Source organism: Zosterops lateralis, assembly GCF_965231275.1.
Source record: "Zosterops lateralis genome assembly, chromosome: W".
Taxonomy (NCBI): Eukaryota; Metazoa; Chordata; class Aves; order Passeriformes; family Zosteropidae; genus Zosterops; species Zosterops lateralis.
This window is the reverse complement of record NC_139801.1, coordinates 3,522,585-3,538,152: the sequence shown is the minus strand read 5'-3', so window position 1 is coordinate 3,538,152 and position 15,568 is coordinate 3,522,585.

The window sequence follows — 15,568 nt, the reverse complement described above, 5'->3', positions numbered from 1 at the left end:
GATTTGATGTGATGACTTGTAAAGATGGTGTAAGGACACATGGGAGAGGTAAGGGGAACCAATCTAATATAAGTTCCAGTATAATTGCCCTTGTGTAAACCAATTAAATGGAAAGCAAAAAAATCATTCATCTTGTATAGTTTTGAGTGAATGCTGTTCATTTTACCCTCACAACTGGTGATTAAGCATGCGTATAGACTCTGGTGTGTGCTGTTGTGCAGGAACATTGATTTCTTTTTGGTTCATATTGCCTGTTGTTATGGTTTAGGTTTGATTATCCAAGTCATGGCACCATTTATGTGGTGGTTTTACATTTGCCAAATTTGTTTGCTAACTGGGGGATAGGATTTTGGGAAGAAAAGGCAAAAGCAGGCTCAACTTAGAAGTAAAACCAGATAGATTTTATTAACATACACTAAGAGAAGCAAAGGAAAAGAAAAAAAAAAAACAACGCAAATTAATTTCTAAAACCAACCCTTTCTCCTACTACAAACTGTTCATTTTCTACCAACGATTTAAAGAGGCAAAGCTCAGAACTCCAGGTCAGTACCACTTATAAAACAGTCTTTCATTCAGTCTTTGAGAGAGAGAAGTCTCTCCTGTTGTTTGGTAACTTTCCACAAGAGAAACAGTCTGCTTGTGGCTTCCAACTCACACAAAAGCAGCCCGCCCAGGAGATTCTGCAGTTGTGGAACTTCCCATATCACGCAGCCTTTCCCATGACTACATATGTGTAGTGGTGTGGTTTTGGTTTTATCAGTTTTATGTATGTATTTGTTCCTTGTTTTATATTCTTTTTTATAAGTTGTAATGGTTTGCCCCATGTCACCCATGTTCCACCCTTACTGGTTTTGCCCCAACCCCAGTTATATGTCAATCATAAGTTATACAGCCCCTGGGTCTTGTCTGTCACTTTGGGGTCTCTCCCAAAAGTCTGGAAAGTTCCAGTAAGGACCCCAAGTGATTGGACCAGACTTCAGCTGTCTCCCCACCCGAGTTATTGATTTATTACAATGTGTGTCATTTACCTGGAGAGCCATATCCCCTTGGTCCCTGATTTGTCCCCAGTTAAACTCATCCCTGAGTTCCTCCCCCCAATAAAAGGTGTTACATTGGGGGGGTTCCCACCTTTTTTCCCTCACCTTTCTTCCCCGCTGCTTCTGCTGAGGGGTGTCTGCTGGGGCAGATACCCTGATGAATAAAGCCAGCAGTTAACCCTGAACAGCCTCCCTCTTTCTTTCCTGCTGTTGTTGCTTCACTCCTTCGGGCAAACAAGAACTCACAGGGATCGGTGAGGTTCATCCTGCTACCAAGCCATTCCCTTTACTGTTGAGGTGTCAGGGCTAGCCGAGGCAGAGACAAGACACCTCTACACATATGGACCGTAAACTCATAGAATTGGGGTGGTACCTTTTAAAAATGAGCTGTTTCAAAAAGCAAAGGATCTTTTTTCAACTCAGGGAACAGAGATGTCTTTTTACTTCTTCACTGGCAGAGGGCTTCTCATCTCTCTCTGTTCAACCTCTCATGGGGTCACAAAAATCACAGCTGCTAATTCAATACTCAGTTCATCACAGATACCTTTGCTCAAATCCACAAATCATCTCCCCAATTTATATTGTCCATGATTTAAAAGATTATTCTAGCATATTACAGCCTGTTACCATAATCCATAGAAGATTTTCGGCCTAGAACCAAGGCAATTCATCATCTCTATCACTTAAAAGTCACCCTTTCTTTACTGACTTTGAGATCTCCATATTGTCCCTTTACATGTCTCCAATTTGGCCTCTTCTCTCATCTCTGAAAAGGGTTAAAGAAAGTCTCAGTTGGTGTCAGGAAAGATTTAAAGCTTGCCCAGGCCTACGGTGGTCATGTGATCTCTGCCGTGGAAGCTGCAACCATGCCGGAGGGGGCTGGTGGGTGCCTTCTTTTCCACCCCTTGATCTTCAAAGCTGCTCTTCGAGGCCCAGTGTAGGGTGGAGGGGGAGAGATCCCATCCTCCCCTCAGGCCAGGGCTGCTGGCAGCCAGGAGACTGGGACACGGCCCTGCCACAGCCCAGCCCCAATCCCTGCCGCAGCCCCAGACACACGTCTGGCCCTGCCTCCTCTGCAGGCAGCAGCTGTTGGAGGCCCGGCCAGGCCCCAGCCGCCCTGGGGCGGCCTGGGCCTAAGCCAGGCTCTCCTCGGCTGCCCACAATGTTACCTGATCGCTGAACGAGGGGGGGAAAGAGGAAGTCTCAAACCCAGCTTCAGCTTTTATATGGGTATTACCAAAAGTCGCATTCTGTTTTCTGAGTGGTCAGAACTGCATGTCAATCCAAAACCTGCCCTCTGATAGGTTCCTGTCCTTTCCAGAGAATTCTAAGCTCCTAGCAGAGCGATACTGTTTCAACCCATGACACCTGTGTAACTACCCTCCTGTTGTGGTTTAACCTCTCTTATTCACCTATGAACTCTAGAGTCTGACTAATCTGTACACATTTACCTTACAATATTTTTTATTTAAGAATTCAAATTGTAGCATCAAGTAGCAAGAGTGATCATTGTGTCCAGAGAGGTACAAGCCGCCAGCAGTGAAACAGATGAGACAAGTCTCTGTTTTGTTAAGCTCGAGAATCCATTTTTATTTCCCCCAGGGCCAGGAAGAGAGGAGAAGATGAAGAGAGCCCACAGGGGTAAGGTCATGGGGTTTTATAGGGTATTGCAGGGAGGGAGTCTTAGAGTTTGGGTCAAAGGAGGAGATAACACAAGGAGAGTAAGATCAGATATCAGCCTCCTCAAAACAGGAGGACTCCACAACATTGTTGGAGTATGTTCTTATGTTAAATAGGTTGTTTTGCTGTCCCCTATATTAATAATTTAGTCCTAAGTTGTCCCTCCCTCCCTTCCCTTCACGGTTAGTATTGTCTAGATTGAATTCACCTATGTAGCTGTCAGTCCTTCCTAAACCCTGCCTTTTTTTCCAGACTGTTCCCTATCAATCTTCCATTTTTCGATGCCTTATTAGTTGTTTAGATTGTTATGCTTCTTTACTGGTTTCAGTACTGTAATCGCTGCCTCGTTCCCCTCTCCCTATTGGATCCTTACCCTGAACCCAGCCCCAAAAGAGTCCCTTAAAACCCACTGTCCTGCCCTGAGAGAGGGGCAGACTTACTAAGACTTTTTGCTTTCATTTTCTCTTTTAGTTAGACCTTTTGCTTTCACTTTTCATTTAGAGATTTTAGATCCTAGCCTCTGCTATGTCTTCGAGTTAGTTGCGTTTTATGTTATGCTTTTCTAATAAACGAATCTCGGAGCTGCAAGCTAGGCCCATCTTGCATCTTTTACATTGATCTGCCAGTGACTGCCTGGGACACACAGGGCCCCAGGAGAACGTGTCACACCCCCATAAAGAAGAGTACCATGACATCAAATAACTACATTTTTGGCTTAGATTTATAGCATTGTCTCTTTAGGGGTTTTTTTCTTCATTTGTGTTTAAATGCTTTGTATTCTGCTAACCTTTCACCTTATTATTAATACTACTCAAATACTTAATTGATACTGGATGACTGCTTCTGTCGTGACATTGATAAGTAGAAGAAAAAATGTTAAACACTCAGTAGCCTCTTGTGTTTAAAAAGAAGAAAAATACCAACCCATACCACCTGCCTCCCAAAACCAAACCCAAACCAAAGTACTGAGGAGATAGGATAGTCTATAAACAAGTGCTCTAAAGAAGATGCAATATTCATTCTTTTTCATACCAAAATCAAACCTCATCCAAGTAAAATACCAGAATAGATTTAAATGAAAGTACCTCACATAAAGCTTTACAATAAATTATGAAACTCACTGCCATAAAGTATGTTCTAAGATTACATATGAACTTGCAAAAAAAGCTTATAGAATTCATATTTGTGAGTGGTTATTAAAGAAAATTGGCAGTAAGCTCTGTCATGAGCTGAACAGTGCTCCCAGCTCGGCTCTCTAGCTGTATTCCTACATCTTTTCCTTTCTGTTCTACCAGCAGAATTTTCTTTATAGATTTATCAATCAGTCTCTGCACACATTGCAAAACACAAGGCAAGCACATCATTATAAGCAACAAGATGGTTAAAATATAAAGTCCTATTTTAACTAAATGCTTAAGCCAGCCAGTAAACCCCCATCCCCCAAGCATATGTCCAAGCCAATCATTATCATCTACCACCTTCAATTTGGCTACACTGTCTTGAAGGCCTTGAATGTTAGCATGAATAGACAAAGAGTTGTCAGAAAGGTTCATGCAGCACAAGCCTTCAAAATCCTTGCAACTATGTCCATGCGGTAAAAGCAAGAAATCTATCGCGGCCCTGTTTTGAAGCGTGGCATGCCTCACACTGTCAACATTTGTTTATAAGCCTGTTAATGCAGAGCTAGTAGCATTAGTTTGTTTTGCAAGCACACAGCCAAGGTTATTCAAAGTTTTCAATGCATGCGCTGTGTCTATAGCCGGGATAATTGAGGCAAATACTTGGGCGCCAAGGTTCCAGGATTCAACATCGTCATCACAATCTGGGCTATATGTGTGTGTGCTACGTTTTGCTCGCAGCAGCCTATGCAGAGATGGCAAGCTGCCCCAAAAGGAGTGAAACATGGTTTGTCGGCCAAAAGTACAAGGGCCTCCTGTAGCCCTTTCTGGTATTCCTTTCTAGGCTCTATTTCTACATATCAAAAATATGTTGTCCATCAAACCAATAGAAACAACTCCAGATGTAATTGGCTGAGGCACGGTATGATGACACCAGGTGGAAGCATTGGCGTAAATTCCTGTGCCTGAAACATCAAGGCCAAACTTTTGGTTAGCAAAAGGCCCAGTGGTATGATTTAAAAAGAAACATGCAAAGGCCTGCATGGATCCAAAAATATCCAATTCTTGGGGTGGTAGGGAAAGGATAAAAAAGTCAGAAACCTTATTCACTCCTAACTATCTATCATTAGCAAAGTACCACTCAGCTGGCCTATTATTCTTTTTGCGATATGCATCATTGCACCACCATACCGGCTCAATTCGACCTGGAGCAACACAATCCATGTGCATTGTTTTATTATATAAAGCATCCTATTCACTTTTTCCCAAAGGTATGGCAATTAAACAAGTCTGGAAAGGATCATCGGGGGAAGTAATAGACAGGCATAATGTAGATTCATTTAAGGCTTGGATAAGTATAAGCCATACATTACGTTCTGGAAGGGGTGGCATCGCCACCACCTCTCCTTTGCCAAGAATCCACAGCCATAGAAGAGCTAATGTTCAAATTCTCCACATCTCGTTCTAATTATAGCTTGCCGATCTCACAATTCAACAAACAAGTTATCTTTTTTTGATGATATATAGCAATAGCTAAAGCACGTTGGTCTGTGGATTCTATTCTTCGCAAAAGTCCCGGTAAATCAAACTCCTGTCTTTCTAGAGGACCAGAAAGATGCTGTTAGAGAACCTCGGGTCCTAATTGCTCTTTAATAAACACAAATGGAATAAATGACTTGGAAATCTCGCGAAAGCAACGATAACATAAAATGCTAATGATATGCGCGATTCGACAAGTAGTTTGTACCTTACAAAGTAAGCAAACAACTGTTACTACTGGGCAACAGCTAAAATTATGTGACTGACACCGTGCTACTCTTTCTACATGGCTTTGTGCCTGGATGCGTGCATTATGCTGGTGTCCGGTGCAGTTTTACCAGCTAGCTCTCTCACCAGTTTGCATATGAAGGGTACAACCTTGTACCTTTGATATTTGATGGGTCTGAACCTCAGGCTGAAATGTGGTAATGGCATGGAAGAAGGAGGACTCTCAAGTGGGTAGCAGCTAGGTTTATTCAACCCCGAAACCCATGTGAAGAGTGAGACTCCGGGGCTCAGGTTGCCCATTAAGTACCAGGGGCATCTCCTGGGCAAGGAGATACCTAGAACCAATCTCAGGGAAGAGGGAGAGTGACCAAGAATAGGGGACAATTGGCAGGGCCATCTATGAACAGAAAGGGGAGTGGGGAACTTGATGCCTTACTGAATCACCCTGAAGCCTTACTAGAACTTTTCAGGCTTAGGGCGTGGTGGCAGTGTGATTGACATGATCCATCACCAGGGAAAAACCACAGGGAATTGGGGATGGGGGGGTGTAGGGATAAACCATTACAAAACTAATAACAAAACATACAGAACTTTGGAGAACCCCAAAATGCACACCACAACAGTGCATATTGCAATGTTTGTGTTATATCATAAACATCATTGCCACTGTAGTGTGGCAGAGACAGGTTAAGCGCTCTGCTGGTCCTCTGAACCTGTCTTCTGGTTGCTTCTGGGTCTTCCAGCTTGCTGTAAGAAGGGCCAAATCAGCTATCTCTAGAACAAGTTGATCTTGCAGCTCACAAATTGGCGAGAGGTCAATGAGTCCTCCCGGATCAGGTAGAGGCTGGTGCGGGTGGTTGCAGGCTCTTGGTGGTTCTGGATTCAGCAGTCTGAAAGAGCAGAGGTGAGGCTGAAGCAGGCAAAGTATCGGGGTGACCGGGATCCTCAGGAGAGGTGTCCATGGGTTCTCTGAATGGTTTCACATTCTTGGCTGGAATCTATCTTGGGCTAATTTCTGTTGAGACACAAGCAAATCCTCTTCCTCATGTGACAAGGGGATAAGGTCTCATAATTTTACCTGTTTCTGGGTCCTTAATAAGGACTGGGGCTTTCTGTTTAACTTCTAACTTGGAGTTGTTGCCTAAGTGCCTCACAATTGGAGGGTTAGGATTCATAAGGGAGCAATTTAGGAAGTTAAAACCATACAATGCCTTCTGTAATTGCTCTTCTGGGGTAGCATTCCCCATTCCCCCTTTCTGTTGCAACAAATGCTTCAGTGAAGCATGAGCTCTTTCGATTATGGCTTGTCCCGTGGGGGAATGAGGAATCCTCGTTTTGTGTGTTACTCTCCAGAGGGCAAGGAAAGTTTTGACCCTCTGGGAAAGGTATGCTGGGCTATTATCAGTTTTGTTTTGTGAGGGGATTTTCAGGACTGCAAAGGCACTTGCAAAGTGGTGGCAAATGTCTTTTGCTGATTTTCTTGTGTGACAAGATGCAAACAAAGCACCTGAAAAGGTATCAATAGAGGAATGAATGTACTTAAGTCTGCCAAACTCAGGGAAATGAGTAACATTTGTTTGCCAAATTTAAAGGCTCTCAAGTCCTTTAGGGTTAACACCCCCCGCAAGGGAGGGGAAGGAGTGTCTTTGGCAGTCTGGGCACATAGCCACAATACTAGCAGTGTGGTCAAGTCAAAGGCGCGGGTGAGCGCAGCAGAATTCTGGTGAAAAAATGAGTGACTGAGTTTGGCCTGGGAATAGGCGGTTTGGGAGTTGAACAGGTAAGGCAAGTAAATCAGCTTGGTGGTTTTTCTCTGTAATAAAACCAGGTAAAGTGGTGTGAGACTTAACATGCATCACAAAGTAGGGATGCTGTCTAGTATTTAAAAGAAAAACAAGTTGTTGTAACTACTGAAATAGTTCTTTGTTGGGCACATCTTTTAGTACAGCAGCCTCAGCTCTCCACAAATCCTGCAACATAAGCATAATCTGTTATCAAGTTAAAAGGCATGAGAAATCACTGAAAAGCTCGGACAACAGCTGGTAATTAAGCAATCTGAGGTGAACTTGATACAGTAGTGACATCCAAATCCCATTGATTGGGACTGGTGTTCTACTAAAGCAGCACTGACTTGTGGGTGCGACAGGATCCATCTGTAAAAACAGTTAAAGCCTGTAATGGAACTTCACTTTTCTCGGGTCTCAGAAGATTAAAACTGGTTGCTACAAGCTTGTGCTTTGGGAGATGCATAGAAAGCTGTCCAGAAAAGTCAGTAAGGGCCATTTGAAAAACTTCAGATTGTTGCAAAAACCACTGTAAATAAAAGGTAGTAACAGGCAAGCAGATGAAACAGAAATCCAGAGCTGCAAGTGTGGTAAGTCTCTGTCTAGCTTTTACAATGAGCATAGCAAACATTTCATGTGGTGTGCTTACAGTTTTAGACATTTGATGTGGCAAAAAAATTTACTCAATGATCAGCAAGGGGTCAGGCGCTTTAGGATCTTACTGGAATATCAAAGCATGAGGTTGCCTAGCCGGATTCAGAATGATTAAGGAAAAGGGAAACTCAGGGGCCCATCGAGCTGCCTGCCAATTTGAGATAGCATCAGCTACCAGTTGCAATGCCTGGCAGGCTTCTGGTGTGAGTTGACGAGGCAATAGAAGATCTGGTTCCCCTTTTAGCAAATCAAACAAAGGGCTCAGGTCAGCGTTTGAAATTTCTAACAAGGAACAAACAAAATTAATTGAACTCAAAAGTTTTTGAGCATCATGCAAAATACGAATGTCTGTGTGAATCTGCAAAGGCTGAGGAGAAATACTCTGGGCCCTAATGCGCCAGCCAAGGTATTTCTAAAGAGGTTGAGACTGGATTTTTTCTGGAGAAACACAAAGCCCTGCTTGGGTTACAGTATCAATGACAAGGGCTAGGGCTTCCTTCATGATCTCTTGTTTTCTGCTGCAACAAGGATGTCATCCATGTAGTGATATAACAAGGCAGCAGGCATTTTCTGATGAATGGGGCTGAGGACCCTCACAACAAACCATTGGCAAACTGATGGAGAGCATTTCATCCCCTGGGGCAAAACTACTTAGTGATATCTTTGCAAGGGTGCTTGCATGTTGATACTAGGGACAGAGAAGGCAAATTTAGGTGCATCCTCAGGATGTAGTGGAATGTCAAAAACGCAGTCTTTTAAGTCAATGACTGTCAAATGCCAATCTCGCGGAATTATAGTGGGGGAGGGGAGACCAGTCTGCAGGGCTCCTATGTCTTCAATGGCATTGTTAAATTTTCGGAGATCCTGGAGCAAGCGCCACTTGCCAGTTTGTTTTTTTATAACAAACACAGGTGAGTTCCAGAGACTGGTAGAGGGGACTATACATCCCTTTTGAAATTGTTCCTGAACAAGCTCAGTGAGTGCACATAATTTAGGCAGTGGAAGGACTATTGATCCACCTAGCAAGGTGTTTCAGCTTTTCAGGTCGATTTCAGGGTGTCACATGCCACATTGGCCCCTATTAAAAATCAGACTGAATTTTGAATCTCTATTGAGAAAGCACATCTCGTTTTCACAACACTATAGGCACAGGCAAAACAAATGGCTTTACAGAGGCTATGTGACCTTCAGGTTCTATCACTTGAATTAGATGGAGACTTTGGTAACTGCAACTGCTCCTCCCAATCCCAGTGAGGGTTTGGGGTACTTCTGTGAGGGGCCAAGTGGGGTCCACTTGGCTTAAGAGACAATGCTCACATCTGCTCTTGTATCTAAGATACCAGTGAGTGTCACTTGCTGTCTCTGTAGTGACAGGGTACACTTGCAAGTGGGATGTTTCTCAGAAATTTCTTGCACCCATAATACTTGTGGGGTTCCTGTGGAGCCAAATCTTCTTACCCTTGTATCACACTCTGCAGAAAGGGATGACAAACTGTGTGAAAAGGGAATTAATTGTGCAATGCATGTACCTTGAGGGACAGTACAGGGTGGAAAGGGAGTCTAAGCCATAATTTTTATTTCTTCAACAGACTCCGAATCTATAACTCTTGGTAAAACAAAAAGCCCTAAAAGGGTAGTTGAAGACTTCTCTATCAGTAGAGCACTTATTTGAGGCCCTAGTGGGCCAAAAATTCCTGTAGGGAGCAAATGAACAGAAAAGTCAAGCAATGTTACTGTGATTGAGGTTGCCAGGTCCAGTCCGGTGTTCCCTGCAGTTGCTGGGCAAAGACTTGAGGCTGTCCTCCGCTGGGCATTCTTGGTGGCTGCACTTGTGGGGCTGGCATCTGCAGTGGCTGAATCTGCATCAGCAGCTGAGGTATTTGTGTCAGAGCACAGTGCTGGCTCGTGCTCTGGCTCCAGTTTCCCTGGATTGGACAACCTTCAGAATCATACTTAGAACAACACTGGTTAGCAAAATGACGACCTTTGCGACACTGTAGACATATATCTTCCGAGCAAAGCAGTCTTTTTTAAGGTGGCCTGGCTTGCCACAGCTATAGCAAACTGCTGAACCTTCAAAAGTGCTTTTGGCAGCTGCAAAAGTTGCAGCCATAGCCTCATATTGATGTTCTATTGTCCTAATTCGGTTGCATGCTTCAACCATTTTGACAAGACTCGATTCTTGGTTAGGCAGGGACTTAAGGAGTTTTTTACAGTCTGTGTTTGCATTTTCAACAGCAAGTTTTAAAAGCAAAATTTCACGGGTGTCTGCATTATCAATTTGGCGTTCTAATGCTTGTTTAAGGCGATCAATGAACTGTATGTAGTGTGGGGATGCTGGAATTGTTTTATAGGTTTTTAGTTATAAGTTTAGTATGGTTTGAATTTTAACCCTAGCTAGGTAAGGGCCCCCTGTCCTGGAATGTTCTTATCAGAAGTTGATAAGAGTTTCCAAGACAACCTAAGTCTCTGCCTGGAGACTGGTCTTCCCATTATCTTTTCCCCCATCTCAATGTATCTTCTCCCCCCTCCTGTCCATCAATCTCCCAGACCCAAGACCTTCTGAGAGGTGTTGGCCAGTGGTTGGTGGATCCCCCAGGGACCCCACCCCAATTTACCTGATTTGTTAATGTTTGTGTATTGCAGTTGGTATTAGCCACCTTGCTTTGTTTCATTGGTTTGCAACTTGTACCCACCCCTGAGACTTCTGTTGAACAAAAACCCCCTGTAGACCAGGTCCTGGGTCACTCTCCTGAGGCACAGGGCCTGGGACCAGGGACTGCCCCTGTGATCCCTGAATAAAACCTTTGTTCCTCGAGCCTCGAGAGTGTCCCCTCTTTCGAACCATGGCCGTGACAGCAAAGGTAAAAGTGCTGCGGAGCCAAAGACCCACGCAAGGTCCTGTTGAGGTGTATCAGAGCTAGCAGGGTGGTCCAGCCGAACGCTGGGCTGGCCTGAGAGACAGATACGTGAAGCAACAATGTAGGGCTCTTGGGGCCTCTGGACAATAGTTGTGAATGTTTTCTGAGGTGTTTTGTCATCTGGGACCTTAAGAAAGGCTTGGTGAGCTGCATCTCAAGCTCCATCAAGGGCTTCTTTTGGGCAATCTCACGCTTGAACATCAGGATCTGTATATGGTCTCATTCCCATAAGCTGCTTGATTGTGAGGGCGGCCAGGGCCTGATCAATGTGGCTCATGTAAGTTAAAAGCAGGTTTTGCAAACCTTTTTCTCACTCCTTCTCCTATAAGCTGTACTGCATGGGAGATAACAGCAGGCGGGCAAGAGTTTTTAAATCATACGGAGTCATTGTGTGGGCAGCAAACACAGAGTCCAGCAAGCTTACAAAATGTGGCAAGCCAATACCATGCTCTGTAGCTGCTCGCTGGAGCTTTTAAATTTCTGAGAAGGATAGTTGTTTCCAATGGGCAGTTTGCCATCGCATTCTCTTATATATTATGAGGGCTATGATTCTTTCAGCAATTTCAAAATCTCCCTCTTTTAGTGCTTGTTTTAACCACACCCAATTGTCATGAGGGTCGGAGGGGATATAAATCAGGTTCTTTGTCAGGATCAATAGGTCCAGGATCAAAGGGAGTCTCCTCCGGACCATCTGGATCACTTTCCTCGCTGTCATACTCAGCAGTGAAAACCCTCATGGAGCATGGAGGGCCCCCCTCCCTTTTCCCTGCAATAGATGGTGCCGGGGCTTTGGGTAGTGCTTGCTGCGGCATGGGAGACAGAGATACAGTCTCTTTGGTATGCAAGGATTTATTAGATTCTACCACAAAGGAGGGAGAAGAGGCAGTTTGTTTAGCTTTAGCAGCAGTCTCTTCAGTTTTTAAAGAGCATTGAGAATCTGCCGTAGAAGAACAGGCATTCCCTGTATCTTGGGAGTTTTTTTGTCTTTAAGGTTTCAAAAGTCACCCTCCACAAGGGTAGCATTTCTGCAGCTGCTTTATTTCCCTTGGTAGCAAGATCCCATAGCTTAACTCCTGCTTTGTCCCACAGATCTGATGTAAAGATTGTGGACTCAGTGACTCCTGGAATCTCCACTGCTACCCAACGTAATAAAGCTTTTAAATCATGCAAGGGCAAAGTTTTACTATGATGTCGCAACAGCCTGTACATAAGCTCAAAAATGCTTTTTTCCTGGACATTCCCTGACCCATCGTCCCCTGCAGTGGCTAACCTCCAAAATCTTACAGTGTTAGCTCACCCCCTATTTCCCAGAAGGGTTCCTTTTGCCGGCCGGCGTTCCTGCTTCTTTCAGCAGCACTTTGTTCTGCAGGGCTTGTTGTCCGTCACTCAGCTAGGCGATTATCGCTCCTCACATGGGGTGCCATTTGATGACAATTGACAGAGAGACATGGGCTCCATGGATTGCATACATGAAGCCGTTTATTGATACACCTAGCTGAGTTTATATAACTTTTCATTATATAACAAGTAATATTGCCAAGTACATTGCTTAAGTCATGCCTCGCACTAACACAGGTATGTGCTGTCTTATCTAAGTTCTGCTTGCTAAGCACATATCGTACCAAGCACATCGCTGTCTCTTGCATTCCTTTCTCAAACTTCTGCTTTCGGTTGCCAAGGCTTCCGGCCTACTAATGCTAGCATGTCCATTTCTGTCATGAGCTCCCAGCTCAGCTCTCTAGCTGTATTCCTACAGTAAGCAGGTTCAGAAATCTCTATCCTACTACTAGTTGGACCCTGAGGAGATAGATATTCCCTGAGATCCTGTCCTGGGTTGCAGTGTAGGATGTACACAAAGTATTTATTCTATCACCATCTTCATGAACTGTTGAAACCAGGTGGGCTAGTGTTTTCCCAAGACCCCTGCCTTTTCTGCTAATGGCCCATTAACGCCTTTGGGGTGTTTTCTGCTAATGACTTCTGGGGTGTCTCCTGCTAATGGCCCATGAGTCACAGGTAACTCCCTCCAGGGGTTATCTCTGTTTAATGGGCCATCAAGGACACATTTCACACTTCTCATGCTATTGTGAGGTGCTCTGCCCAGGGGGAGGAGCCAAGCATTCTCACCTGGATATAAGCTGGGATTTGGGACAGTGCAGGGGGCATTTATCCACTGGATTCCCAGAGGACCAGAGCTCCCAGACCTCTCTACAGGATCACTGCTTCAGGAAGAGCACCTCACCTGGACTGCTTCCACCATCCTGCTCAGGTTGTATTCTGACTCTGTCAGTGATCCTTTGTGTTATTGTATTTATTTTATTTTACTCTTACCTTTTTACCTTTCTTCTTATTAAATTATATCTCTGACTTGGAGCCTCTCATTCATTTTGCTTTCAAAACCACAGCATTTTTTCCTGCCCAACGTGGGGCAGAGGCACTGAGAAAAGTCAGAACTACAGTTTTGTATTTGAGAAGACACCTGTTCGCTATGATGCTCAACATGCTTACATGTGTCTTATATCTATCTCTCTATATTTTTCCACACATGGGGCACTATCTGCTGGTCTTAATGCTCCTGTGTAGACCAGGGTATGGTACTGAAATTGCCTTATTGGTCTATTATGCCCATTGCTTGATAAACTCCGAGGCAATGAACAGCATTCAAAATATATACCCAGTTTTGGATTCGTTTTCTGGTCTAGGATGCTACATCTGGGGCCTCAACAATCTCACTCAGCCCCTGTGGGGAGGAGTAAAGAATTATTTTTTCCAGCTTTTCAGGCATAACACAGCAGTTTTTGAAAATATGGAGTACCCTCTTGATACCAAGGATAGTATGATGTTGTTGTTAGTCCTGTTTTCTCTTCTATGCACAGCCTTTTGTTTTTTCTGCACCATGCTTAGGATCAAAACACTATCTGGTGTGATACAGTGTGTTCTTAAGGAAGAGGAAGAGGGAAAGAGAAGCAAAACAACCGCATCATCATCTACAAAGACCATCGCAGAGGAGAAAGAAGCCAAAAGTGAATCAACAGTGTCCACGTCTACACAGACCGATACAGAGGAGAAAGGAACCAAAGGCAAGACAACAGTGTCCTCATCTACACAGACCATTGCAGAGGAAAAAGAAGCCAAAAGTGAATCAACAGTGTCCACATCCACACAGACCGATACAGAGGAGAAGGGAGCCAAAGGCAAGACAACAGTGTCCTCATCTACACAGACCACTGGAGAGGAGAAAGAAGCCAAAAGTGAGACAACGGTGTCCACATCTATGCAGACTGTCACAGAGGAGAAAGGAATCAAAGGTGCTGTCAGCATCTCCACACAAACCGTCACTGAACTGGAACAACCTAAACCAGTAGCAGTTGCTACCACTCAGAAGAAGAAGTCAAGGAGCAAATCAGTCCGTGTAGTGACTGACGAGGATGCAGCAGGACCTTCACAGCCAGCAGAGGAGACAGAGATAGAGATCATCACTCGCTCTCTATCCCTGGGCGAGTTGCGTGACCTGCGAAGGGAATTCACCCGCCAGACCAACGAGTCCATCCTGGCCTGGCTGCTCCGCATCTGGGACGCTGCAGCCAATGACACCATTCTGGATGGAATTGAGGCCAGGCAACTGGGATCGCTGTCCCGGGATGTGGTCATTGACCAGGGGATTGGGAAAACCCAAGAACATCTCAGCCTCTGGCAGCGACTGCTGACAAGTGTGAAAGACAGATACCTTTGTAAAGAAGATCTCCAAGTGCACCAAGGCAAATGGAGCACAATAGAACAAGGTATCCAACGCCTGAGGGAATTGGCTGTGCTGGAGATCATTTTTTCAGAAAACGAGAGATTTCCTAAAAACCCAGATGATGTCCAGTGCACATCACGGATGTGGCTGAGACTTGCACGGCTTAGACCAGAGATGCACTCACGTTACCTGGCAACACTGCAATGGAGGGAAGGTGAGGACAAGGTGGGTGTCTTGGCTAATAAATTAAGAATTTACGAGGACACTGTCGTCCCAGTTCGCACCCATGTCTCGTCTGTGGAAACAAGACTGGCTGGGCAAGTCCGGAGCTTGATTGAAGAAGGCCATCAGAAATTAAAAGAACTTAAGGAAGAAATTTACCATATCTCACCAGAGCCGATGAGAGTCTCTGCCATTAGGAGCAGGCGTCCCCCAGCCAGGGAGAGAGGATACACACCACGGGGTAACCTCTGGTCTTTTCTTAGAGAGCATGGAGGAGATATGAAGAAGTGGGATGGAAAACCCACTTCTGCTTTAGCAGCCCGGATACGTGAACTGAAAAGAGGAACACCTACCACAAGAAGCCCATCTAGAATCAAGGTTGCCCCAGTCTCTCAGAACTCCAGACGGTACAGGAATGATGATATGACTGATCCTCTGGAAGGGACCTCAGAAACATACGTACAGGAGGAGAACAATGTATGCCATGACCAGGAATAGGGGTGCCCTGCCTCTAGCCAGGAAGAGGAAAGGGATAATCGGATCTACTGGACTGTGTGGATCCGATGGCCTGGCACATCTGACCCACAAGAATATACGGCGTTGGTTGACACTGGGGCCCAATGTACCATGATGCCATCAAGGTATG